We start from the raw sequence: 27,768 nt of genomic DNA, 5'->3' as shown, positions 1-27,768 counted from the left end.
GGAGCCGAGAGACTGCCTCCTCGATACTAGATCAATGCCTAAATATAGTCTAATAAACACAAAAATAATGGTGGAAAATTTGAAGATTAATCAATACAATGACATAAACATTGTTACTTTACTATGAAGTTGCACAAATGTAGAAGGGGCCATCGACCACCATGGCCCCAATGAAAAAAGTTAAGAATACAGTCTGGTTACTTTCCAGTTTGGATTCACAATGAAAAAAAAAATTAAGAACCCTGATACTACCAAAGCATGACAAGTATGTCCCAAAGTATAAAATTTTCGTTAATTTGGTGTTTTTGTAGATATAATTTTGTTGTACCTTACTTCCCAGGAACAGTAGAGGCAACAACCAACATAATATCTTTCTTTGAAATATATAGGCATCGTGAGATGCACATATAGCGATAATAAATGTAGTGGCATGCAACCGTAAAGGCCGGTGTAGACCTAAAACATTTTGCTCAATTTCTCTGAAATTTGGCCATATGTTTTTGATCCAGGAGTAGTGGTGGCCCAAAAGTCCAAAACGCAGTAAAAATATAGTAAGCCGAAACCCAATTGATAGAAGATATCACTTCTTGTTGATTCAAGAGAAAGAATCCACATCATCATGGCATCCTCAAACTTCACATTGTCCAGTGTGAGTGTAACGCAGTGGTAAACTCAAATTCACCTTGGACCTACATAATAAACATAACAACGCGACTACTAACTAACTTTCCCTCGAGTGCACCCTCGCAGCTGGCCGGCAACTCTCTGCACCTGCAAGGATGAGGAGCAACACCACCTTCGTCCTCCTCTCCCTCGCAATCTTGTTGGGCACATCCCTCGACGTCGTTCGTGCGTCGCAGGAGGGTCAGCTCAGCAAGTTCATGGCGTCCAGGGCCATGAAGAGGTCCGGCCGGAAGCGGCTCAGCTCAAACGGGCCTGCGGAGACCGACTCATGCGCTGACTCTGGCACCTACGCCCCACTGCCCGAGCGCTGCAGGAGCCCACCGAGCGGCAGCACGGAGGCAGACAGGATCGAAGCGCTCCCCGGCCAGCCGCCGCACGCCAAGTTCGGCCAGTACTCCGGGTAGGTGACGGTGAACGAGGAGCACGGGCGCGAGCTGTTCTACTACTTCGTCGAGTCCCCCTTTCCGGGTACGTGACGGTGAATGAGGATGCAGGTTGGAGGCTATGTTCAGTAGTTAATAGAATAAAATGCATCGTGGGTTTTAAAACTTTCCGCGCATTCTAATCTGGATCCACAGACTCAGTTCTTTAACTTTAAACGGTTCATTCTAAGTTCAATCTAGTTCCTATCATGGATCTGAATTTATATTTTGAATGAACACAACTTGAAAAGTAAAAGGACCCAGACGATCAATTTAAGAGTTTATGAACCCCGATGTGGGAACACAGAAAACTTTAGAGACACACATTGCATTTCACTCAAATTAAAACCTTGTAAAAAGTATAACACGCCAAATATGAAAGTAAACCGATCCTTCTCCCATTATAATTAAAGTTACATATTACATTTACAGTTAGCATGTTCCCAAAAAATCAGCATACATGTGTATCAAATTATACTCCATATCACAAGCTTTTGTCAATCAACAATGGTGTTGTTTTGATTATTGATATGATCCAAAGTTTTTTAATAAAACATTCTATAAATTCTGAGAACTTACTACAAATCAAGTAATAAGACTATAACAATGCTTATAAATTTTCCATCATAAACCTATTTACATCATTTTTAAATGGCAAGTAAAAAGTCATTAAAAAGTAGAACAAAATTGAAAGTATGCACTCACTTTGTCCTTAAATATTAGGTACCATAGAAATTGTAGGACAAATTCTAGGGTAAAACAAATGACCCATTTAGCCTTCCCTTATTAACAATAAAGAGATCTTGTGCTTACCATATTTTGAGCCTAGTGGTAGACACTAACGATAAGTGTTCACATGATTAGTGCTTTGGGAACTTAATTCACCTAGAATAACATATAATCTGGGATACTTTTTGAATATTTCATAATTCTTGGTCACAAGGGTATTATTGGGTTCTTGCTATGTGGCATACGCTGAAAGAATCATACGAAGGTGGTTTGGCTCGCTCTAGAAGGTTAAAGCGTTCCAAATTTGCACTGTTTTAAGAAATTCCGAAATTTAGATAGTGTCCTCTAGCCAAAAAAAGTCCCAATTATTGAATAAATTTAGAAACTCCACTAGCGTTGGAGAACTTTCGAGGAAGATGGACGTACCAAGCAGCAAGTACAAGATCAGAAACCGCCTGCCTCCAGTTTGATAGCACCTATAAAGGAACCGGCTATTTCTGTGTTAGCTTTACTTTCCCTACTGACTTTCCGTGTAAAAAAAGGTGCAATTTCTATTTTCATTCCTCAACAATAACCCGATGCTCAATTTTGTATATACTTAAAATGGCCTTTCGATCTTAAAATTTGCTTTTAGGCTCAATCGCATTCCCCAATTATTGAAGTGGTCATTGCACTTCTCAAACTTTACTTTTAAGCTCGGTCTTCTCCATAAACTATGAAGTGATCGTTTTAGTTCTCACACTTTTTTTTGAGCTCGTCCTACATGGCACTCCACGTTTTCATGCCTCATCACCTCTAACAATGCTCGTCATTCTACATGACACAGCGCATTTACTTTTCTTGACACTAATTAGCACTACTACGAAAACAAATTCCAGAGGCAAACATGTCAATCGTTTGTCAAATGATCTCTGTTAATGGGCCATTTACAGAGGTGGCCACTCCTTTAGCTTGCACAATACCTCTGTACCATTGCAGAACACACTGATTTATAAATAAATAGATGATTTTGTAATCTTGTATTGAGTTTTTAGCCATTAAATAAATCTCAATTAAAAAGTTCTGATTATGAAGATTTAAATCTTGTGAAGCCCTCTTTAGTATATGATGTGTCTCTATTCGAGTTAGATTAAAAATTTCCAAAAATTGAATCTCAAAATATAATAACTTTAAATGATTTTTTTAGACGTTAAACAACTTAAAATAAAAAACTTATCAACTACAAACTTGTAGATCACATCGAGCACTATAACTTTAGTATTCGTCATGCGAACATACAAGATCGTTTGGAAAATTTTAATTTCAGAATCTAAGAACTTAAAGCACATAATTTTTTACTCGAAACAATTTTAAATTTAAATTTTGTCAACTGTAAAGTTGTAGAACACATTAAATTTTATAACTTTGGTATAGACCATGTCAATGACCAAGATCAGTTGATAGAACATATACATTAGTTGTAAAATGCTAGTAATAAACTTAGGTCGTTAATGGTTCTGTTAGAATTAATGCGGAGCTATATTACCTTACGCTCCTCTATTTAAATTTATGTTAAAAAGCTTGAAGATATTATTTATTTACATTCTGCTATAGAAATTTAACAAGACAAAATTGAACAATTAAAAAAAATTCTCTGACGTACTGATATCATTTCTGGCATTCCTAAAGTATTATCAGGCCAAAGTTACAGATAGCTTGATGACTTTCCGTAATCTATGGTGAAAATTATTTTTAACGTAAAGGACCGAACGAATCATGATGCAGTTTTTTTTTTTTTTTTTTTTTTTTTTTTTTTTTTTTTTTGCTAGCGCCCAGAATTGTCAAAAGCACTGAACGCAAAAATGCAAAATCCCATGGATGATGACATGATGTAGCTTGGACGTGGATTCTGAGAGATTTTGCCTTGGCCTATGCAAATCTTAAATTTTCATGCGACGGCCTGCCTTGACTGTACGTAACAGTGCAACAAGTAAGATCGCAATTTACGCCTAGTTACTTGATGGCGACGGGTAAATTCGAATCAACCTTGGATAATAGCTAGTTAATAAAAACTTCTCTTGGAGAATCCAGACCTGGTTCCTTGGGAGAATCCGAGTCGTTTGTACGTATGTGTCAGTAATCTCAGCTTGGTTCTTCTTTTCCCATCTAATAAATTCTAGATATACACCTATAAAAACCACATCAAGACCGCCAACACCAACACAACACCTCACGGCATTTCTCATTCCGCAAAGATGAGGAGGACGACCACCTTCTTCCTCCTATTGCTGACCATTTTGCTGGGCACATCACTCGCCGGCGAAGAGGCTGACGAAGAGGGCCAGCAGGGTGAACGAGGCCGAAGGAACCGACCCATGGGCCGACCCCAACGCCTTCGCCCACCTGCCCGACCGCTGCAAGGGCCTGGCAAGCGGCAGCAAGGAAGCCGACAGGGTCCTGGGGCATGCCGGGCCAGCCGCCGCGGGTCAACTTCCGGCAGTACTCCGGGTACGTGACGGTGAACGAGGAGCACGGCCGCGAGCTGTTCTACTACTTCGTCGAGTCCCCTACGACGCCGCATCTAAGCCGCTGATCCTATGGCTCAACGGAGGTAATTAATTAAACACGGCCGGCAGGGCCAGGATGCTCGTCTCTGGGATTCGGGGCCATGAAGGAGCTGGGCCCCTTCCGTGTCAACCCTGACGGCAAAACGCTGAGAAGGAACAAGCACTCCTGGAACAACCGTACGTGAAGCTAGCGAGCTTGTTGGCTTTGTGCCGGCGCCGCCGCACGTACGTAGCATAGATAACGGTAGAATTTGGCAGTGTGACTGATTAGACTACTTGCAGTGGCAAACGTGATCTCCTTCTCGAGGAACGCCAGCGACTACGACACAGAAGGCGACCAGAGGACCGCCGAGGACACGTACGTGTTCCTGGTCAAGTGGCTGGAGAGGTTCCCCGAGTACAAGGGCCGCGACTTCTACATCACCGGCGAGAGCTACGGTCGCTACTGGAAACCGGCAATTTGCCGGCAAAGCCTTTACCGAGTAGCAAAGCTCGAAATAGACTCGATAAAGGCTTTGCCGAGTGCCGTACTCGGCAAAGAGCAGTCGACAAAGAACCCGTCGGCAAAGGTTTCTTTGTCGAGTGCCACATATCGGGCACTCGGTAAAGCCTTTGCCGAGTGTCACGTCAGCACTCGGCAAAAAAAAAACCGATGTCAACTCTCACAGCCTCTTTGCCGAGTGCCACCTCAGCGGCACTCGGCAAAGAATTTTTTCTTTTTTTTGAAAATTCTTTGCCGAGTGCCATACTCTTGCACTCGGCAAAGAAATTTTTTCTTTAAAAAAAAAATCTTTGCCGAGTGACATAGCTCTGGCACTCGGGAAAGCTGAGAAATTGGGTCTCTGGTTCCCAGCTTTGTCGAGTGCCATGGTCACGGCACTAGGCAAAGCTGTTTTTACCAAGTGTGGCACTCGGCAAAGAGGGGAGAAAATGCTATTTTTTTGTTTGTTTGCTTTCCATCAGCGCAACACAAAGAAATCACATATATATCAACACACAGCACAGGATATATCACATACACATCCATATTCCATCACATACACATCCATAACCCATCACATACACATCCACCATCCATAATACATCACATACAAATCCATTGTCCATAATCCATCATACATTCACATCATCCATGACAATATCCATCACAATATATATGTCTCTAGTAGTAGTCTAACACAAGTCCATGCAACATGAAAAGAAACAAACTAAACGGTACCTACTGCCAGCCTCCCCACTCGGAGTGTGAACTGCCACCTTGAGGAGGGCCAGTTGTCCACCTGGCCTGTGGAGAAGGGCCACCTTGAGTAGTCGGGTTCGAACCCGCCAACTGTTGCTGCACAAAGGAGAAGCGAATTTATGAGTATCTACAGGAGGGCCGCACAAGCTAAAGGAATAAACAACCATATATACTCACCGGAGTCCCTACAGGAGGAGGAGGAGCCACAACTGGAGCGAGCAGCGACTAGGGGCACGACCACACCTGGCAAGGTCTGAAGGCTCGCCATGAAGCTGAACATGTCCTGCAGCCTCTGCGTCTCGGTCGCCCTCTGGGCTTGTACAGCCTCTATCTCCAGCCGATGGGCCTCCGCCTGGGCCGCCTGCTGGGCCTCCAACCTTCGTAAGTCGGCCTGCAACATTCCACCCGCAATGTTTAAACAATGCAAAGACAAGGTAGATGTGTAAAAGCAATGAACGACGAATAAAATAATACTAACCTGGAGTTCCGCCATCTGCTGCTGTGAGCTCTGCTGCCGAGAGCGTATGGGGAGGGAGGAGCTCGTGCTCCTTGCTCGAATCTCGACGAGGTTGGGAACAGAGGCGGAGTCGACTATGCTGTCCGCCATCCAGTACCGGCCGTGCTGCTTCCCTCCTCCTAGCCTCATCAGGAGGTTTGTATCCAGGGGCTAGGTGTCCGGATCGAAGTCCTCCCCATGGCGCTCGCGGGCCGCCGAGGTGTACTCGCTAAGCTTGCTGTGGACGCTCGCGCTGGTGTACGCCTCGGGCCCGTCCGCCGGGTTGTAGGTGACTTCCGGGGCCGTCGCCTTGCCCTTGTGTGCCAGGGCGTACGCCATGAACTCGTTGCATTCCTGGCCTTGGTGCGCCTGGGACTGCGAGGAAAACACAAAGATGATTACAAGTAATGAGAATTGAGCGTTAGAATAAATAAATAAAGATGAAAACATAAAGAAGATTACCCATGTCTGGGCGTACGCGCTGAGGCTCTGGTTGCCTTGGTGGTGTGGCACCCCACCCATCTACAGGCGGCAGTCCCAATGGATGTTGTGCTTCTCCGCCCACTCCTCCAAGAGCCACCTGTCCACAATGGCCTCCAAGCAGAGGCGGTGCCTGGCACACCAATCAGGATATTGTTGCATGCCATCAAGTTATTGATATGTCAGAAGATGAAATGAAGCCTACCTATTCTTCATGGAAGGAGTCAGTATTAATGTTTTGTACTTACCGAGACGTACTGCTCCTTGGTGAGCGTCCTGGTCCTGGCATCAGCCTTCCTCACCACCTGACCAAGGACATCGGCGCTGTAGTTGATGATGCACTGGAGCCACGTCTCGTGGTAAATCGGTAGCGGCTGGATCATAGGTGTCGTCTTCACTATCAATATTGTCGAGTAAATCGGGCTCATCTCCATCGTTGTCATCATTGTCATCGCCTAACTATAATCGCTCAAGCATTTGTAAGTCCTTAGCATTTTGCACCTCTTCTCCATCGTCCTCATCTCCATCGTCCTGATCAATGTCATTGTCTACTTCCATGCCCATCAGCGAAAACATGTCTATGTCAAACCTCCCTTCTAGCTCCTCTAGTTGATAGAACTCTTGTGTGTTTGGGTCAAAGTTGTAATCCTCATCGTTTGGGACAGGCAGTTTACCGTGCGGCGATACCAACTGCACAAGGTACCAACCGATAAGATTGGGGTCTTTTTGGCACGCCCATGGGAGATAATAAACTTGCGTGGCCTATTGAGCCACAATATAGACATCCTCTCCTTGATAGACAGAATCCTGTCGAATTTTGACTTGTCCAATCTCAGGGGCTGTTCTCGTGACATTAAGATCGAACCAATAGCATTTGAATACGACTTGATTAGGAGCTTTGCGACACTCAAAATTGAGCTCGTATATTTCTTGTACTATGCTGTAGTAGTCGCGCTCATCGATGCCGGGTGTACGAACTTCGGTATTCGTGGTTTTCCGATTGGGACGACTCCATTCGTAGTTTCTTGTGTGAAAGTGATAGCCATTCACATCATAAACGGTGAATTACTTGACCTTGTAGGCAAAGCCTTTGGCGAGCCCTTTCAACTCAGCATCTATTTCCGCATCCTTGCGGGCCTGCAAGGTGAGGCCGGATAGATCGTTACATTACTCGCTCATAGGAGCAAAGTGGGATGTCAAAGATTGAACGAGGTAAATTAGACGGTACCTTCATATCGAACCAGGATATGAAATCGGGCACACCATCTTTGAGAAGACTATCTTCTTCTTGAGGGGAAGGAGCCCTATTCCCTCTCCAGTATTTTTCAGAAATTTCCTAAAAAACAAGAGATAAGGGGTTCGATAGATGGAGGATAGTGACAAGGGCGTATGTAACAAGCTCATTGAGAACTTACTGCACATAAGGCTTCACTTCATCAAGGTTCAACAACACATACAACATGATAGTGTGTCACTCATCATGCCGCAAGGTCTTGGTGCCCGATGCGCTTGTCTTTCTGAGTTGCCCTTTGAAAAGGCTGAGGTTCGATGAACTCTTGTCCACGTTGTAACAAGGGGGACGATTGTGCACGCTGGGAAGGCCATCCTTATAGTATGCTGTTGTGAAGTTTGACACCTCCTCCAGAATGAATGCCTCTACCACAGAAGCCTTAATTTTGGCTTTATTTCTACACTTTTTTCGAAGAATCTTTAGACATCTCTCAATTGTATAGCACCAACGGGCCTGCACGGGCCCCCCATTCGTGCCTCATACGGTAGGTGCAAAATCAGATGCTGCATCACCAGGAAGAAGCCGGGTGGGAAGATCTTCTCCAACTTGCAGAGCAACACAGGTGCCACTTTCTCCAAGTCATCAATCACGCCCCGAAGATAACTCCTTGGCACAAAGCTGGCGGAAGAAATAGCTCAACTCTGCCAGCACGCGCCATACATGCTCAGGGACATATCCCCGGGTCATCAGCAGGAAGGAGCCGCTCAATCCATATGTGGTAATCATGACTCTTCATCCCTAAGACTCGCATAGTGGACAAGTTCACTCCCCTACTCAAATTTGCCGCATGCCCATCAGGGAACATTAACGTCTGGATCCACTACAGTACTTCCTTCCTTTGGTCCTTTTTCAAGACGAAATCGACCGGAGTCCTTCTCCATTTCTTGCCGGGCGCGGGAGGCTTCATCACTTGCTTTGGCCTATCGCACATTGTTGTCAGGTCTAGTCTAGCCTTAACGTTGTCCTTTTGACTTATCAAGGAATGTCCATGAGTGTTGCAAAAAGCGCCTCGGCGATATTCTTTTCTGTGTGCATTACATCAATGTTGTGTGGAACAAGAAGGTCATTGAAATAGGGGAGCCTAGTCAAGCCCGATTTATGAGTCCACTGGTGTTCCTCACCATATCCAATAAAACCACCTTTCTCTTTATCAGAGCCTCTATCTCAGCATGGGCCATGGCACCGGTCATCATCTGAGGTGCAGGGTCGGTGACTTGAACCCCTTTCCTAAAGTTCTTGACGTCTCGTCTGAATGGATGGTCAAGAGGGAGGAATTGACGATGTTGGTCAAACGAAGAAAACTTGACACCCCTCTTCGGCTAAGTGAACCTCACAGCTATCTTGCATATTGGGCATGAGAACTTCCCGTGAACACACCATGCGCAAAATATGCCATACGCCAGGAAGTCATGCAGGGAGTAGTGGTACCACACATGCATTGTGAAGTTCTTCTTTGTAGCTCGGTCGTATGTCAGTACCCCCTTTTCCCAAGCAATGATCAATTCATCAATGAGAGGCTCCATGAACAAACCCATCTTGTTCCCCGAGTGTCTAGGAATTATCAGTGACAAGAATACGTTCTTGGGTTGAAACATGATGCTGGGGGGAGATTGAGGGGGATCACAAACACAGGCCAACAAGTGTACGGGGCCGCCAGCAATCCATAGGGGTTGAACCCATCTGTTGCCAGCGCTACACGTACATTACGAGCCTCCTCAGCTTTACCATGATGTATGCCATCGAAATGGGTCCATGCATCACCATCTGATGGGTGTACCATCTTGTCAGCATTGTATCTTTTGCCATGTTTGTGCCATGTCATCTGTTTTGCGGACTCCTCTGTCATGTATAGCCGTTGGATCCTCGGTATGACAGGAAGGTACCGTAGGACTTTCGCGGGGATACCAAGCTGTTCCTTCTTGCCATCACTAGTGTCGACCTCCAGATACCTAGAGGATTTGCACTTTGGACAGTGCATTGCTTTCTCATGATCTTTCCTAAATAGGACGCAACCATTCGGACAAGCATGGATGTGCTCATACGGCATCTTAAGGGCACGAAGAAGTTTCTGTGACTCGTACAAGTTCTTCGGCAGAATGTGACCCTCCGAAAGCAGGGATCCAACAACTGCCAACATACCATCGAAGTTGTCTCGACTCATGCTACACTACGACTTGAACGCCATTAGGCGTCCAATGTCATCTAGTTGCGAAACCATTGTATTTTCGTGAAGGGGCTTCTGTGCCGAAGACAGCATATCGTAGTACGCCTTTGCGGATTCCTCTGGCTCGTCCTCTAATCCTTCACCGAACCGTGCCTCCTGAAAGTCATCCATCCAGTCTGCTACCCCCGCATCTCCATCAAGAGCCTCGAGGCGTGGCCTCACCACCTCCTCTCTAATACGATCGGCTTCACCATGGTGGATCTAGTAGGTATAGTTTGGCGTGAATCCATACTTGCAAAGATCTTCCCCCATGTTCTTCCTATTCTTTCTTACACGGTTGTCACATTTGCTGCAGGGACACGACATCCGACTCGACCCTCTAGCAGCCTCGCCAAATGAATGCTCCAAGAAAGCATTAGTCTTAGTCATCCATTCTGGGGTCATACTTGCGTGGCCCGTGTACATCCAATCACGGTTCTCCATCCTCTGGCATATACATATGTAAGCGAGTAATATAACCAGCAATTGCATCTGCACGGCGTTTCCTACCATCTAATAGGTGAGGATAAGTCCTAATCCCACCTGCAGATGCGTAGATGAGGTCAGTTTTAATGCTCCGCTCCTATCCGAGACAGAATTTCAGCAACACCTCCCCTGCTGTTCTTTCGATACACGTCCTGCAAGGGAGAGTGTGTATCCAGAGAACAACAGGGAGGTGATGCCGAAAGTCTGTCTTGGAACCGGAGCGAACCATGGAAACTAACCTCATCTACGCATCCGCGGGCTGTCCAAAATACGTGGATAATCCGAAAGAGATACGGTCGCAGATATGCAAAGATCTGCATACCTCTGACCGTATCTCTTTCGAATGGGAGACGCCTAACTGGGCTACGTGACCATATAAAACATGCATGCAAAGGAGGAGGGGGTCATATCTAGGGTGGCGGTGGAGTCAGGCTAGCGGGGCAGTGGCGTGTCGGTGTAGTGGCGAGGCGACGCGGTGCAGGCAGACCAGCAGCGCCGACGAAGACGATCGGGGTCGCCGAGTCCCTCCCACGGATCCTTCTCCTACATAAAAAGGCAATAGGTTAGAATCCATTGAAAATTTTGGCAGCACCTCCCATACACGAGGAGGTTTCCAAAACCTGCAAGAAACGTAGGCGCGATGGCCAACAACCACATATATACCAAACATAGGCACGAAGGCCAACAAACATATATATACCAAGACGAGCCATGTACTTTAGTTCTCTTTCCATGCAGATGAAAGTATCGAAGTAGTACAACTACAAGTACTACTACCACTACAACTACTACCAACACTAACACTACTACTACTAACACTACTACTATCACTACTTACTACTAACAATACTACTAACACTACTAACTACTAACTACTACTACTTACTAACTACTACTAACACTACTAAGTACTACTACTAACCACTACAGGTGTAGGGCATACCTTCGCGACGAGAATGGCAGCGACAAGGGTCGGCGACGATGGCGGGGACGACCGCAGCGGCGTGAGGGTCGACGGGCCTAGGCCGGCACCTTCCTTCTCTCCTTCTCCTTCTCTCTTCCCCCCTCCTCCTCTCTTCTCCCCTTCTCCTCTCTTCTCCCCTGCCTCCTCCTCCTCTCTTCTGCAGTGGCGCGGTGGTGGGGGCGGGGAGGCGCGGTGGCCTGGGGGGGAGGGGGGGGGGGGGGGGGGATGGCACGGTGGCAACATGACAATGTGCTCGAAACTTTTTCAAATTTTTTCCACGGCATACGCATACGATACGGCGACAACTCGACAAGTTTCATGATTTTTGGAATTCGTTCGCATTTTATACAATTAAAAAACCACTCCCACGCAAGTTGGCGGCGTTGCCCCGTGAGCATCGTACGTGACAACGTGCTCGAAACTTTTTCAAATTTTTTCCACGGCATACGCATACGATACGGCGACAACTCGACAAGTTTCATGATTTTCGGAATTCGTTCGCATTTTATACAATTAAAAAACCACTCCCACGCAAGTTGGCGGCATTGCCCCGTGAGCACGTTGATCGAAATTTCGAGACAGTTCCTGGATTTAGCCTAAATTTACACTAAGAAATAAGGATAACATTTTTTGAACGAATGTAATCCATTATTCGATGCACCTGCAGTTCAAACTTACATTTTCTGGAAAAATTCAACAAAACAAAATAAACTATAGAAATATGTCAAAAGGCAATGAAAATGTCCCAAATTTAAACATGTTGTTTGTGGTAGTGTACTAAAGCTTCAAAAAAATGGTGGCAAAAAATAAAAAAAAATTATTTTGCCGAGTGCCAAGTTTTGGCACTCGGCAAAATAAATTCCTTGCCGAGTGCCAAACGGGGGGCACTCGGCAAAGAGGACGCCGCTGGATGCCGTTAAGCCCTACCAATCTTTGCCGAGCGTCTGCCTTTGTCGAGTGCCAGGCACTCGGCAAAAACAGCCTTTGCCGAGTGTAGGTCTTTGCCGGGCACTCGGCAAAGACCTCTTTGTCGAGTGTCATATTTTGCCGAGTGCAGCGCTCGACAAAGCAAGTCTTTGCCGAGTGTCCGAAATTTAGCACTCGGCAAAGATGTTTGCACTCAGCAAATCACGTGTTTCCCGTAGTGGGCGGCCACTACGTCCCGGAGCTTGCCACCGTCATCATGTACATGAACCGCTTCCCGGGCCTGCTGACTCGCATCAACCTCCAAGGCATCTTCGTGAGTGCGTGCCTAGCTAGCTAGTTAACCGCTCGCGTGCGTTCGTCGTCTGCTTGCCATTCACGTTCACTACTGCTGCGTTGTTACCTCGGCACCCGAGGAAAAGCTCACTGGTACTCACAGTACCCGCAACTTACAGGGGTCTGCGACAACCCGAAGGCTAAAGCTTCCAGCTAACTTGTCATTAAGTCCTATGGGCTACTGTCGAATATATGGATCAGGGGTATCCACACCGTCCGTATATATGACCATATCTAAGCTATTGGCCCAGGAGCCATCAAAAAAGAGACCCACGAGGCCGAGGCGGTCGATCAACATGAAGACCTAAGGCAAGCCAAGAATATCTAAGATAGCCGTATCTAGACGATAGGTATGATCAATCTATTGAGTATTCCGTGTAACAAACTTAATTCAATCTGTTAGCCTGATCGCTGACATTGTAACTCTACCTCATCTGCCTATATAAAGGAGGGTAGGGACCTCGCGATCGGGATGTAACCTCTCTCATTCCAATCTACTACGTAGCTAAGTAATAACCCCTGTAATTGAGTATACGAATACAAGAGCAGCAGCAGCACCACTGGACTAGGGTTTTATGCACACCGCGGCCTAAACCAGTATAAATCCTTATGTCTCGTGTGTTACCATCTGATTTCATCTATGCAATCACGTTGCTAGGCATTGCTGGAACTAATTCATATGACAGATAGGGACTATAGAATACCTATAATACACCTATTGCATTAGAGAATAAACAAAGAAAACACGTACTAATGTTGATTCTAACCCACGGGTTGATGTAGTAGTAGTTTCTAACTACATTATTTTTTTAACGTAAAACATATATACTGATATCATTATCTGGCATTCCTAAAGTATTACGAGGCCAATGTTACAAATAGCTTGATGACTTTACGTAATCTAGGGCGAAAATTATTTTGACGGAAAGGACTGCACGAAGCATGATGGATTTTTTTTGCTAGCGACCAGAATTGTCAAAAGCACTGACGCAAAATCCCATGGATGATGACATGATGTATAGCTTGGACGTGGATTCTGAGAGATTTCACCTTAGCCTATGCAAATCTTATAATTTTCATGCGACGGCTGGCATGATTGTAACAGTGCAAGTTACATCGCAATTTACGCCTAGTTTACATGATCCCGACGGGTAAACTGAAATCAACCACGGACAATAAATACTTAATGAAAACTCTTCTTGGAGAATCCAGAGCACCTTTGGAGAATCCGAGTCGCATTTGTATGCATCAGTATCTAGCTTGCATTGGTTTTCCCATCTAATAGATTCACCTATAAAAACCACATCAAGACCACCAACACAACACCTCACGGCATTTCTCATTCTGCAAAGATGAGGAGGACGACCACCTTCTTCCTCCTCTCGCTCACCATTCTCCTGGGCACATCACTCGCCGTCCCAGGCGTCACCGATTTGTCGCAGGAGGCTCGGCTGAGCAAGTACCTGTCGTCCAGGGCCTTGAAAAGACTGTCGAAGAGGGCCAGCGCGAACGAGGCCGAAGAAGCCGACCCGAACGCCTTCGCCCACCTGCCCGAACGCTGCAAGGGCCCGGCAAGCGGCAGCAAGGAAGCCGACAGGGTCCTGGGGCTGCCCGGCCAGCCGCTGCGGGTCAACTTCCGGCAGTACTCCGGGTACGTGACGGTGAACGAGGAGCACGCCCGCGAGCTGTTCTACTACTTCGTCGAGTCCCCCTACAACGCCACCTCTAAGCCGCTCATCCTATATGGCTCAACGGAGGTAATTAAACACGGCCGGGTCAGCAGCATAGTTGTCGTCGTCTAGGACGACGAGTTGTCTCACCGTACCGGCCGTTTCCTGGACGGATCGACGTGTCTGTGCAGGGCCAGGATGCTCGTCGCTGGGATTCGGAGCCATGAAGGAGCTGGGTCCCTTCCGTGTCAACCCCGACGGCAAGACGCTGAGAAGGAACAAGCACTCCTGGAACAACCGTACGTGAAGCTAGCGAGCTTGTTGGCTGTGCCGCCTGACAGAACTCCGATTAGAGAGAGGAGGAACACACGCGACACAGTGGACACAATGCTTGTGCTGCAAAGCGGCAGCTTTGCTGTCGATCTTTCATTCCTATATAAGCAAAATTACAAGTCAAATAAGGATACAAATGCCTGAGGCAATCACGGCATGTTCGTGCACAATTGCTGCCATCCCAACAATCTGGGACATGCCATTCTTAGCTCAGCCCGCTAATCTACCTTCTACTTGCTAAATCAGGGAGCTCAGGATTTATTCAAACATTCTCCTCCTAAGTCCTAGAGCAACTAGACTAAGTCTTTCATGCCTGATCTTGCCACGAAGTTCCTGAAACCGAACGCGCCCGAGAGCTTTTGTCAGAATGTCACCCAGCTGCAGTTCAGTACCAACGAACTCGACGTCGATCAGCTTCCTGTCGCAGCACTCCCGGATGAAGTGGAATTTCACAGTCAATATGCTTACTCCGATCATGATGCACAGGGTTCTTCATCAGAGAGATGGCGGACTTGTTGTCCACCTTGAGCTTTGGCGCGTGGACTGCTCCTCCGACGAGTTCAGCCAGCAAGCGTGCCAGCCAAACAGCCTCGCACGCAGCTCCAGCAGCCGCGATATACTCTGCTTCACATGAAGATAGCGCGACCACCTTTTGCTTGGCTGATTGCCAAGCAACCGGACCACCTGCAAGGAAGAAGATGAGGCCGCTGGTGCTCTTCCGATCATTGATATCTCCGGCAAGATCACTATCAGAATAGCCCACCAGCTTGGGGACTCCTTCAGTTCTTCTTCCTGGACATTAATGCAGTCCCCAATGCACTGTCCCTGCTATATAGCGAAGCACCCTCTTGACAGCAGCAAGATGTTCTTCACGCGGTGCTTCCATGAATCGACTCAGGTACCCAACTGCATAGGCCAAGTCGGGTCTGGAGTTGCAGAGATACCTAAGACTGCCAATGAGACTGCGGTACTCAGTGGCATCAACACTTGAAGTCGTCCCCTCCTTCAGCAGCTTTAGCTTCATCTCCATGGGAGTGGCGCTTGGCTTGCAAGCACCCAGCCCCGCCTTCTCAAGAATTTTGGTGGCGTAGGCTCCTTGCCGAAGGGTGATGCCGCTCACTCCCTGCATGACTTCCAGACCGAGGTAGTATGAGAGGAGCCCGAGATCGCTCATGCGGAAGGTGCTCATCATCTCGGCTTTGAACTTGCTCACCACGCCTGCCTTGCCTCCTGTGATGATTAGATCATCGACATACACGCCCACGATCAGGGCATGTTGCTCCTTCTCCACGGGTGTACATCCCGTGCTCGTTGGTGCAGCGTGTGAAGCCATGTGCCAGTAGCGAGGCGTCGAGCTTCTGATTCCAAGCCCGTGGAGCCTGCCGGAGTCCGTACAGCGCCTTGTGTAGACGCAACACCTTGTGCTGGTATTTGCCATCGACGAATCCCGGCGGCTGTTGGACATATACCTCCTCCTGGAGGTCCCCGTTCAAGAACGCCGACTTGACGTCCATGTGGTGAACGCTCCAGCTGTAGTGCGCTGCAATGGCGAGAAGCAGCCGCACTGATTCCAGCCGAGCAACTGGAGCGAACACCTCTTCAAAGTCGATGCTGGGGCGCTGCACATATCCCTTGGCGACGAGGCGGGCCTTGTACTTGGCGACGTTCCCGTTCTCGTCGTGCTTCACCTTATACACCCATTTGAGGCCGATGGCGCGGTGACCACGTGGGAGATCCACCAGGGACCAGGTTCTGTTCTCCCAGATGGAAGTCATCTCCTCCTCCATCGCTGCAATCCAATTTGGATCGCCTTCGGCCTCCTTCAGCGACCGCTGGCTCCTCCACGCTGACTGAATGCAGTTCAGCCTCCACGGTGTCCCGGTCCGCCAGGCCTGGAACGGCTCCAGAGCCGAGGATGTTGTCCAGCCTACGGTACCGGTGCACCATGTCCTCGTCATCATCCGCGTCGAGGTTGGGGTCGTCGCTGAGCCGTGTGGCGAACTCGACCTGCGTCCCCATGGGAGCGATCCGAGTTCGTGGCGGCGGCATAGCAGGCGTGGCTGTCACGGCAGCCGCAGGTGACTCCGTAGCGGTGGGCGGTGTCGCGGGCTCCCCTGACGTCGTGACCGTCGACGGTGCGCCAGAGACGCGACGTGGGAGCTCGTACTCCTACTCGACGGTGAAGGGCTCCTGCTCGAGGTCGGTGGAGGTGCTCCCCCACTCCCAGCACACGCTCTCGTCGAAGATCGCGTCGCGCGAGACGTGGACGCGCTCCGTAGCGGGGTCATAGAAGCGATATGCTTTTGACCCGCTCTGGTAGCCGATGAAGACGACCTTCTGGCCGTGGTCGTCGAACTTTGCAGTGTGCGGGCGCAGTCATTTGATGTAGGCGACGCAGCCGAACACCCTCAGAAAAATGCACGGGTGGTTTCTTCCCGTACCATGCCTGGTAAGGGGTCTTGCCTTCGAGTGCGGCCGTCGGTGCCCGATTGAGGAGATACACGGCAGTGTGAACCGCCTCCCCCCAGAAGTGTCCGGGCACGCCGCGTGCACGCAGGATGCTCCTCGCCGTGCCCACGATCATCTGATTGCGGCGTTCTACAACGCCGTTCTGCTGCGGCGAGTAGGGAGCCGAGAAATGGCGCTGCACTCCTTCACCTGCACAATACTCAGCGAATTCGACTGAGGTAAATTCACCTCCATTGTCAGTTCGCAGGACCTTGAGCTTCTTGCCCGTCTTTCGCTCGACACGGGCCTGGAACTCCATGATGGCCGCCGGTGCGTCCGCCTTGGTGTGTAGAAGAGTGAGCCACATATAGCGGCTCATGTCATCCACCAGTAGCAGGAAGTAGGCGTTCCCGGCTGGTGTTTGCGGCGTGATCGGCCCACACAGATCACCGTGGACGAGTTCGAGCTGCTCCTCCGCTCTGAACTTCGCAGCCTGCGGGAATGAGGTGCGCTTCTGCTTCGCCAAGACACAATCTTCGCAGACTTGATTGACGTGATCAATCACCGACAGTCCGCGCACAAGGTCGTCGCGACCCAGCTTCCTCAGCGCCTAGAAATTGAGATGCCCATACCTCTCATGCCAGCGCCAAGCGACGTCACCGGCTCGGGCAGTGAGGCAGACCGGCGCCATGACATTCATGTCGAGGTAGTACAGTCGACATGCCGAGCGTTGTACCTTGGCGAGGAGGTGTCGCTGCAGGTCGTAGAGGCGCAGAACCCCGGACTCAATGTCCACCTTGAAGCCATCCTCATCCATCTGCCCGAGGCTGACGATATTGGTGGTGAGGCGCGGGATGTAGTACACCCCGTCGAGACGACGGTGTTCCCCGTTCTTCAGGGCGAACAGATTGGTGCCTTTTCCTTCGATGGCGACCACCGATCCGTCACCGAACTTTACAGTTCCGGCAACACCAGTGTTCAGCTCGGCGAAGACGGACCGCGAACCCGTCATGTGGTTCGTCGCGCCGGTGTCGAGCACCCAGCGTCGAAGCCCCACGGCCTCTTTCTCCTCCTCACTGAGATGAAGGAGAACCTTCCGTTCGACGAGGTGAACGCGAGCCTGCGGAACATCATGCGGTGGCGACTCGGGATGAGAGCACGAGTCCTGCGACGCGCATACCTCAGTGTCCGCGGCGACGTACATGAGAGCCCCTTCTTCCTCTTCAGCTTGCGCGACATGTGCCGCGCCCTTCTTCTTCCCGCGGCAGTCCTTGGCCCAATGGCCACCCTTGCCGCTGTTGTGGCAGAGAGTGCCGGGCGGTGGCTTCCCGCCACCGGCGTTCCCGGCACCGGCGTTCTGGCCATCGCGGCCATCACGTGACGAAGATCCTGCGCCGCCACGACTGCGTCCGCGCCCTCAGGCACTTCCCGCGGTTGCTGGTGCCGAAGCTGCCGCCGGAGCTCTCTTGCTCGCGGCGCGCCTTGCGTCGGGCCTCCCAGTCTTCTTCACAGAGCATCAGGCGCCCCATGGCGTTCAGTGACCTCCTTGGGCTTTCCGCGATCCTCGAACACGCGCAGCCGACCGATGACCTCCTCGATTGATACCTGATTCAGATTGAGGAACATCTCGAGGGAGACGGCGGCTTGATTCAGCCTGTCCGGGACCACCTGCAGCAGCTTCTTAACCACCTCGGCGTCGGTGATGTTGTCGCCGAGGGAGCGGAGGTTGGTGGCGAGCGTGGTGATCCGGAGGCCGAACTCGGTGACGGTCTCCCCTTCCTTGAAGGAGATGTTGCCGAGCTCGCGTCGAAGCTGCTGCGCGCTGGCGTCGCGCGCACGTTCAGTCGCCGATCCGTAGGATCTTGACCGCGTCCCACGCCTCCTTGGCGGTCTTCTTCATGGCGAGGGTGCTCCACAACTCGGAGGGTACCGAGTGCAAGAGGCCCGCCATCGCCTGACGGTCGTCGTGGTACTCTTCTTCATCGGGGGTCTACGGAGATGCCGTCATGGACGGCGTCCCAGACGCGGAGGGTCTGGAAATTCACCTCCATGACCAAAGCCCATTCCGGATAATTTGTCCGGGTCAGCATTGGGCACGCGATGTTCGCCGATGGCCGCTCGATGACGCGCTCTACAACGCGCGATCCGGCGTCCCGGTTGCGCGAGGAGCGGTTGTGGGAGCGGCCACGATGACGTGGCGGCGAACGCGACGGCAGGACCTTCTTCTCGCCGGTGCCATCACTAGTCTCAGCCTTGATTGGCGACTTTGATGACATGGCAACAGCGAGACTCGGCTCTGATGCCAATTGACAGAACTCCGATTAGAGAGAGGAGGAACACACGCGACACAGTGGACACAATGCTTGTGCTGCAAAGCGGCAGCTTTTCTATCGATCTTTCATTCCTATATAAGCAAAATTACAAGTCAAATAAGGATACAAATGCCTGAGGCAATCACGGCATGTTCGTGCACAATTGCTGCCATCCCAACAATCTGGGACATGCCATTCTTAGCTCAGCCCGCTAATCTACCTTCTACTTGCTAAATCAGGGAGCTCAGGATTTATTCAAACACCGCCGCTGCAGTACGTAGCATAGATCATGGTAGAATTTGGCAGTGTGACTGATTAGACTGCATGCTTGCAGTGGCTAACGTGCTCTTCCTGGAGTCGCCTACGGGCGTCGGGTTCTCCTTCTCAAGGAACGCCAGCGACTACGACACAGAAGGCGACCAGAGGACCGCCGAGGACACGTACGTGTTCCTGGTCAAGTGGCTGGAGAGGTTCCCCGAGTACAAGGGCCGCGACTTCTACATCACCGGCGAGAGCTACGGTGGCCACTACGTCCCGGAGCTCGCCACCGTCATCATGTACATGAACCGGTTCCCGGGCCTGCTGACTCGCATCAACCTCCAAGGCATCTTCGTGAGTGAGATGCATGTATGCCTAGCTAGCTAGTTAACCGCACGCATTCGTGCCTTCGTCGTCGTCTGCTTGCCGTTCAAGTTCACTGCTTGCATGTCTCCGTCGATCTCAACTGGCCATCTTCTCATTCTTATATGTGGCTTGATTAACTAATTCGGCAACCCGTTGCTTGACGACTTCAAGAAGGATAAGGGGGCACTCGAGTTCCTGTGGACCCACGGCGTGATCTCCAACGAGGCCTGGGCGAATATCCTCGCGAACTGCACCTTCACCCCGGCCGACGACCATCACTGCTTCAATGCGGCGCACTCATTCACGAGAGGGACCTACGATAGATACGACATCTACGCGCCGGTGTGCCTGCAGTCTGACAACGGCACCTATTTCGCCAGCAGCCACGTACGTAACGTCCATCGGACACCCTCTTCATTCTCGTGTGATCTCTGCATTACAAAGGCAAAAAAAAAAAAAAAAAAAAAAAAAAACCAAAGGAAACTCCATTGTTCACGCACGCGTGCTGATGATTGCAATTTCTTTCGGGTGTGTCAGTCGTTGCCCGGCTACGACCCGTGCAGCTACCACTACATCGAGCCGTACCTTAACAACCACGCGGTGAAGCAAGCTCTGCACGCTCGGGTCGACACCAATTGGACAGGCTGCAGGTAAGTGCCGACCCCCAATGCTTGCTTGGATGCTGCGCGTTTATTTGCATTCTCAGCCAGCCCCGTCTGATGCCTAGTGTACTCTTTATGTTTGGTTCAGTCAAGTAATTTGGGACTGGGGCGATGCTCCCCAGTCCATGGTGCCAATCATCAAAAGGCTGGTCAATAATGGGCTAAAAGTATGGATATATAGGTACTGATGAGTGATGAATTTATGCCTTCTGTCATAGACAATGAAAAGAACACATGATAGTTCAAATTTCGCCAACCAGAATGAATCATACAAGTGCTTAACCATTTTCCCCCTGAAATGTTCTGCAGTGGTGATTTTGACTCCGTATGCTCACTTTTGGCAACGCGGTATTCTGTCAATGATCTCAATCTAACCATCAGGACAAAGTGGCACACTTGGTACACCCCTGACAGTGAGGTAATTCAAGGAGGTTTAGAATAGAAAAGAAAATGTTTCGATTCAGATGTAATGTGGGATTTTTTTTTCATGTGGGATGGCAATGGACGCAGGTGGGAGGCTATATTCAGCAATACCAAGGAGGCTTTACGTTTGCATCAGTGAGGGCAGCTGGCCATTTGGTCCCTACTTTGCAGCCAAAGAGATCACTTGTTCTGCTCTACGCTTTCTTGAAGAACATTCTCCCTCCTGCTGATCCCAAATACAGCCCCCCTACTGGCCTGCTGACCCCAAACTGAAGAACTGAGCATTCACATTTCCATTCTAGTTCCGTTTGGGATGATGATCAGGTCCTTTTCTTTCTTTACTTCCTTATTACAATGTCTCGTTGCGTATATGCAACCTTAAAAAACGAGTTAGTAGTACATTGAGCTCATGATCTTGTGGCTTAAACAACGACATTTGCTTGCTGAGAAGCTTTGTAATGGGTGCCCGTTGGTGTTCATCTCAAAATGAATAAAGAGAATTTCACAGCCTTCCTTTTGCAGGATCATTATCTAAGAATCACAGTTGTTGCATTTTTTGCCTAAAGTTTGTGGTGAGTAAGTTGAATTGTAAAAAAGTAACTTTTGGTGGAAGTTGACTCCACAATGTTGTACCCCATCTCCTGAGATTCGGATTCGGACTACTTAGCCCATAACTATAATGCTACATATGCATTACCTCTTTTTTTTTCTAATAACTTCCTCGCTTCAGCTGAAATATTATATAAAGGTGCTGGATATTCTGCCTTCAATAATAGAGATCACTGTATAATACATAAATGTGTGACTAATTGTCTCATCAAATGATTTGTCTATATAAATTTGCACATGTTGTTTTAAAAAAATCAAATGCGCATGTCTCCAGAATATGTTCAGATAAGGACAATGATAAAACACAAAGCTGTTCAGGACTTAGTGTGCGAATCTTTTGATATGGATCTGAAGTTTGTTATATTACCAATTAGTTCATGGTTCAATGGTTATGGAGTACGCTCATATGATGACCGTCGTCTTCTCGGGAAAGTTAGGACTAATCGGACTAATCGTGTTTTATTTTCAAGTGGGGACTATTCCTGCTCAAGAATTGCACTATACATCAAACTGGAACCATCTGGGACACTGTTCTAACAAAAATAATGACAATCAAGAATAGATAACCGTGGATAAATTTATAAGGAACTAGTACTACTTGCCAAAAAAATGTTTTGTTCTTAATTGTATGCTTCGTTGAGCTTGTGAGGAACTCGACAAGGTTCAGCCGCCGAATGCTGTAGTTAATTCAGCATGGGCAGATGAAATCTTCTCCAGATCTAAGAAATGTTAATGATCAAATTTTTATGCTCAATACTTTCAAACATTCCCGGTATTATACCCCGGACGGCCGGACCTATATAAACATCTGCCAGATCTTGGTTATCTTTGCAACCACTAAGCTTTGTCAGTTGATAATCCTCAGAAAAATATGAGGGACACCTCCGTCTGCCTCTTTTTTCTTCTCGTCTGCTTGGCGGGATCGCACGCAAATTCGTCACAGGAGGCTCGGCTAAGAGAATTTATCCTGTCCAGAAGGAGCAATGGCAGTGCGTTCAGTGTACATGACGAGCCGGCCTTCACGGCCACTAGCAGCCTCAAATCAGAGTACTCTGGTACTGACCAGAACGCTCAGAAGGCGGCCGACAAGATTACAACGCTGCCCGGTCAGCCGGCCGGCGGCGTCGGCTTCAACCAGTACAGCGGGTACGTTACTGTCGACGAGAAGAACGGCCGTGCGCTCTTCTACTACTTCGTGGAAGCGATGCACGATGCCGCGGTAAAGCCATTGCTCCTGTGGCTTAACGGAGGTTAGGGCGGCGATAGCCGGGCTGCTGGCCCATGTCTTTTCTGAAATTTGCATTAGACAAGAACAACAAGAACACTAGCTAGCTCATGTTGACGCCTGCTTTGTTTGGTAGTTTCTGAACCTTGATGTGATACAGGCCCTGGTTGCTCATCAGTAGGCTACGGAGCAATGATAGAAATTGGCCCGTTCCGCATAAACAGCGACAACAAAACCCTGAGCCGAAACGAGAACGCCTGGAACAGCGGTGAGACTACAACATCAGTGCCAGTGTTCTTGTTTATTTCCGATTGGGTCTAGTAAAACTGTAAAACTTTGACACAGTTTATTAAGTAGGAGTAACTCTTGTTCCATTGTGAAAATTTGCAGAGGCCAACGTCGTCTTCCTGGAGTCACCTGCCGGTGTTGGATTCTCCTACTCCAACACATCTTCAGACTATGATAAGAGCGGTGATCAAAGGAGCGCGGAGGATGCATTCGTTTTCCTGATCAATTGGATCGAGAGGTTCCCTGAGTACAAAGCACGCGCCTTTTACATCTCCGGGGAGAGCTATGCCGGACACTACGTTCCGCAGCTCGCAACAGCCATCCTTGGTCACAATATAAAGAGTAAAAGCAATATCATAAATCTTCAGGCTATATTGGTGAGTGGAGACTGAAGACTCATCAATGATTAGTGAATATCATGATAGACATATTTCATTGCAACAGCTGAGGCATCTCAAAACAAAATTTTAGGTTGGCAATCCGTACCTGGACGATAACAAGAACACAAAGGGGCAAATTGACTACTTGTGGAGCCATGGGGTGATATCAGATGAGGTGTGGGCAAACATTACAAAGAACTGCAAGTTCAGTCCTGCGGATGGTAACACGTGCTCTGATGCTATGGCATCATATGATTCTGGATACATTAGTGGGTACAACATATATGCTCCTGTTTGCATCGACGAACCCAACGGAAACTACTACCCCAGCAGCAATGTAAGAGCATTTCTCTCTTTTTTGTCTGTTGCTGATGAGATGCTATTTATAGCTTGTTTGGTTTATTTATTAAATCTAAAGTCACTTTCTGTGGCCACTTTACATGTATATTAACTTTCTGGAAAGTATTTCTTTTCTTTTTTCAAGATTGTGAACCGTATTTCTGTTCTAACTACTTGTAAAGGTTCCGGGAATCGATCCGTGCAGCAACTACTATATCCAGGCTTACATGAACAATCCCTTGGTGCAGAAGGCTTTCCATGCTAGAACGACGAAGTGGTCAGGCTGCACGTAAGATTGCTTAAATGGGAGCAAAACATTCAAACAAGAAATTAAACTCTTTCCGCCTATTACTACCAATTCTTCTTAACTGATGTTCCCTGTTCAGAGACTTGCACTGGAAAGATGCTCCAGTGTCCATGATACCGACCATCAAATGGCTTCTGGGCACATGGGCTACCGGTGTGGCTATACAGGTAGCTTGAACGTCACATTTCTTTATTAATTAACGTCTAACACCCGCAAACTGCAATTGGAGATGTAACGAAGGGAATACGATTTTCAGTGGAGACTTCGATGCCGTCTGCCCACTCACCGCCACAAGGTACTCCATCACTGACCTCGAGCTGTCAGTCATGGAGCCATGGCGCCCGTGGACAGCAACCAAAGAGGTAAATAACACCCCAAATCCTGTCCTAGAGTTATTTCTATCATTTTTTTATTCAAACTTTGACAAACTTGTGTGGATCCTACCAGGTTGGAGGCTATGTTCAGCAGTACACGGGAGGCCTTGTGCTTATTTCAGTGAGGGGAGCTGGTCATCAAGTTCCTTATTTCCAGCCTGAGAGAGCACTAGTACTGCTCAGATCCTTCTTGAAAGGAACGCTCCCACCTTATGTAGTGGAGCAGTAATTTTTTGTTAAGTAACCCTGTAAGAAGCTCCTAGTGCTGATCCCTGTTGTTTGACATTAGTTTCAGAACTGTCATTAAGTGATAAAAATGACAATCTATGATGAAAGGACTGTGCCAGTATATATAGACAGAGCGGGGGGGGGGGGGGGGGGGGGGGGGGGGGGGGGGGGTTGAAGCTAAGGCTCAAACACATATTAATAAAATCTACACAATTGCTGTCTACATGTGCATAGTTTCCTATGTTTTGCTGTTATCACTGCAAGAAATTTAAGATCTATGATGACATGTTTACGTCATAAATCCTGAAAATTTCATCATACTAACGAAATTTATGACTTCGTTATAGATCATGTGTGTTAAACCATGTTTTATGATGAAAACACATTTTTCGTTATAGATTCTATGATGATCTTAGTGCATGAATAATTTATGACGTTTGATCTTCATCCCAATTTTTGATTAAAAAAATTACTAATTTTTTTAGGTTTTGTTAGCCCATCTACTGAGCAAGCTGTTAGTGGGAAAAATGTACTTGTGCACCCTATTTATTATGGGCCATCTCGTTCAATCACAATTGTTACATGTTATATTCAACCCATCTGTATTTATCAATTTTTTCTTCATATTTTAATTGGGCCCACACAGCGGGACATCCTGTTCATGGGCTAACCTCAATTGCCGGACCTATTTGTATTTTATCCATTCTCATCATTAAATGCAGACCATTATGACAACTTGTATAGAATAGAGATTAGCTTAGCCCATTTAACAACACAGAGGCCCAAATCAATAATACTGAATCAATTGGCTCAAATACAACATTTCTAGATCCACATGTATTTCACTAATCAACAAACCTAAAGTAACAACAAATAGATGATTCTATTAACACCACTTCCTGTGATCAAATAAATGCAGCAATCATCCATCATTTTGAGCACATGAACCAACACATCACTATGGGTATAATCATCCATCTATTGGATTACCTGAAAATAGGACCCAAAACACCATCAGAAGCTACATAAGTAACTAATGGAAGATGGAATGATAGAATGGTTATTGGTTAATCAACAAGCTAATCAATGAGCAAGCAATAGCTTATGCAAACACATATAAACACATTTAAAATTGATGTTAACTTAAGGCTTCAAGCTAAACTATTTTGAAATGCAAGAAAACATTTCAAAGTTAATTATGCAATATAAGATAAATGAAGTATAATTGCAATCAATATGATCGGTAAATCCTACTACAACTGCCTATTGAAATCAAACTACCAAACTGTAATGAGAAAAGCCCAAATTCTTCTATCACTAAAGATTAAAGAGCGATAACTTGTTGGATTTTCAAATTGTAATGACAAATCCATATTCATTTTAATTTTGTTTGTTTACTACAATATATGTAGGCTTGAGGTAGTATCGGTGAGATTGTCTATAAATATTCTCTTGCAGGACAATACAAAACAACATAGCTCATTTGTAGCCAAGGAATATGTAGAATTCAACATTTAAACGTGGCATTCAAGATTAAACAATAAGGATACTCTAGACCACTATTATTGTTAAATAAACTATATTTGCATGAGTACATGCAGAATTAACTTCATCACAACAATAAAGAACTAAGTCTATGCTCCTAAAAACTAGTTTTTCCACTGCAACCATTGCATTACAAAAAATGGCTGCCTCATGCACTCAAACTAATTCAAGACCAAAAAACTATACACTGTAGAAACAAAATAGAGGCTCGCTGAGGGGTAGGGTTACGTTTGGACAAATCATGAGTAATAATGAACTCACTTGAGCTAGTTAAAGATATTATTCCTTTTGCATCAATCATGAGCACCTTATTCGTACTTGCAACATGCCACCTATGGGGTGATAAGCCTAATAACATATTGTGACCGAATCATTCAACATATTAGTACATTTTGGAATGAGGTGTAACTAAGGTGAAGCCTAGTACTCCTGTCATTACATCCATTCATTGGGAACCCTAGCTAAGCTTGTGAAAGGTTAAAAGAATGAATGGACCCTTACCCAAGATCAAGGGTATGTGGGTTCTCTCTTGCGCTTCATGTGGGAACGGTTGTACACCCATGTAGAGTCTTGAATCTAGAATTGCCACACTTCCAACCATGAGCACTCTCTTTGCACTTGGATTCACTATAGGGTCATGTATGATGGCTTTGTGGGAAATCAAGCTAAACCATATTACTCTTTATTGGCTTACTTAATTTTTTTTCTTTAGTATCTCAAGCATTGCTTGTTTACTTATCATTTTTCCTTGAAGCATTATTATTATGCACTTACGCAAGTCTATTTACCTATGTTGTTTAGCCATGAATCCACCACATACATGGTATTATGGATAAACCCTGCAAATACTATTATACTCACGATGTTGTTGATAGTTGTTTTGTAGGTTGTCAGAGTTCATATTGGCCGCCCAAGTACACTCAAGTGCGGTTAGGGACATTGCGGAGTATGACATCCAAAGAATGACCACTAAACTCAGTAACAACTATGCGAGCTTTGAACCCTAGAACATAGTGCGGTAGTACCCATTATGGTCTATGTTGCAACTTTTTCTAATATAAAACCTATTGAGTGTTGTGCTCTGACTTGTGGTGGCCACATGTATAGTATACAATCTATGATTCCTTTGTATTTTGTTTGTGATGTGTATGACGCAAATCTCAGATATTACAAGGTAGTTTAGCTTCAACTGAGTTGATT

General features: G+C 47.3%; 2 pseudogenes; both read left to right on the top strand.

Annotated features, from left to right (window-relative positions):
* Positions 1-779: 779 nt before the first annotated feature.
* On the top strand, positions 780-21,546 carry LOC136548738 (serine carboxypeptidase 1-like; annotated as a pseudogene).
* A 1,207-nt stretch (positions 21,547-22,753) lies between these two features.
* On the top strand, positions 22,754-25,024 carry LOC136551942 (serine carboxypeptidase 1-like; annotated as a pseudogene).
* The last annotated feature ends 2,744 nt before the right edge of the window (positions 25,025-27,768 follow it).

The sequence above is a fragment of the Miscanthus floridulus genome, chromosome 4 (genome assembly GCF_019320115.1).
Source record: "Miscanthus floridulus cultivar M001 chromosome 4, ASM1932011v1, whole genome shotgun sequence".
In the NCBI taxonomy this organism is placed as follows: Eukaryota; Viridiplantae; Streptophyta; class Magnoliopsida; order Poales; family Poaceae; genus Miscanthus; species Miscanthus floridulus.
This window is presented reverse-complemented; position numbering and strand designations above follow the sequence as displayed.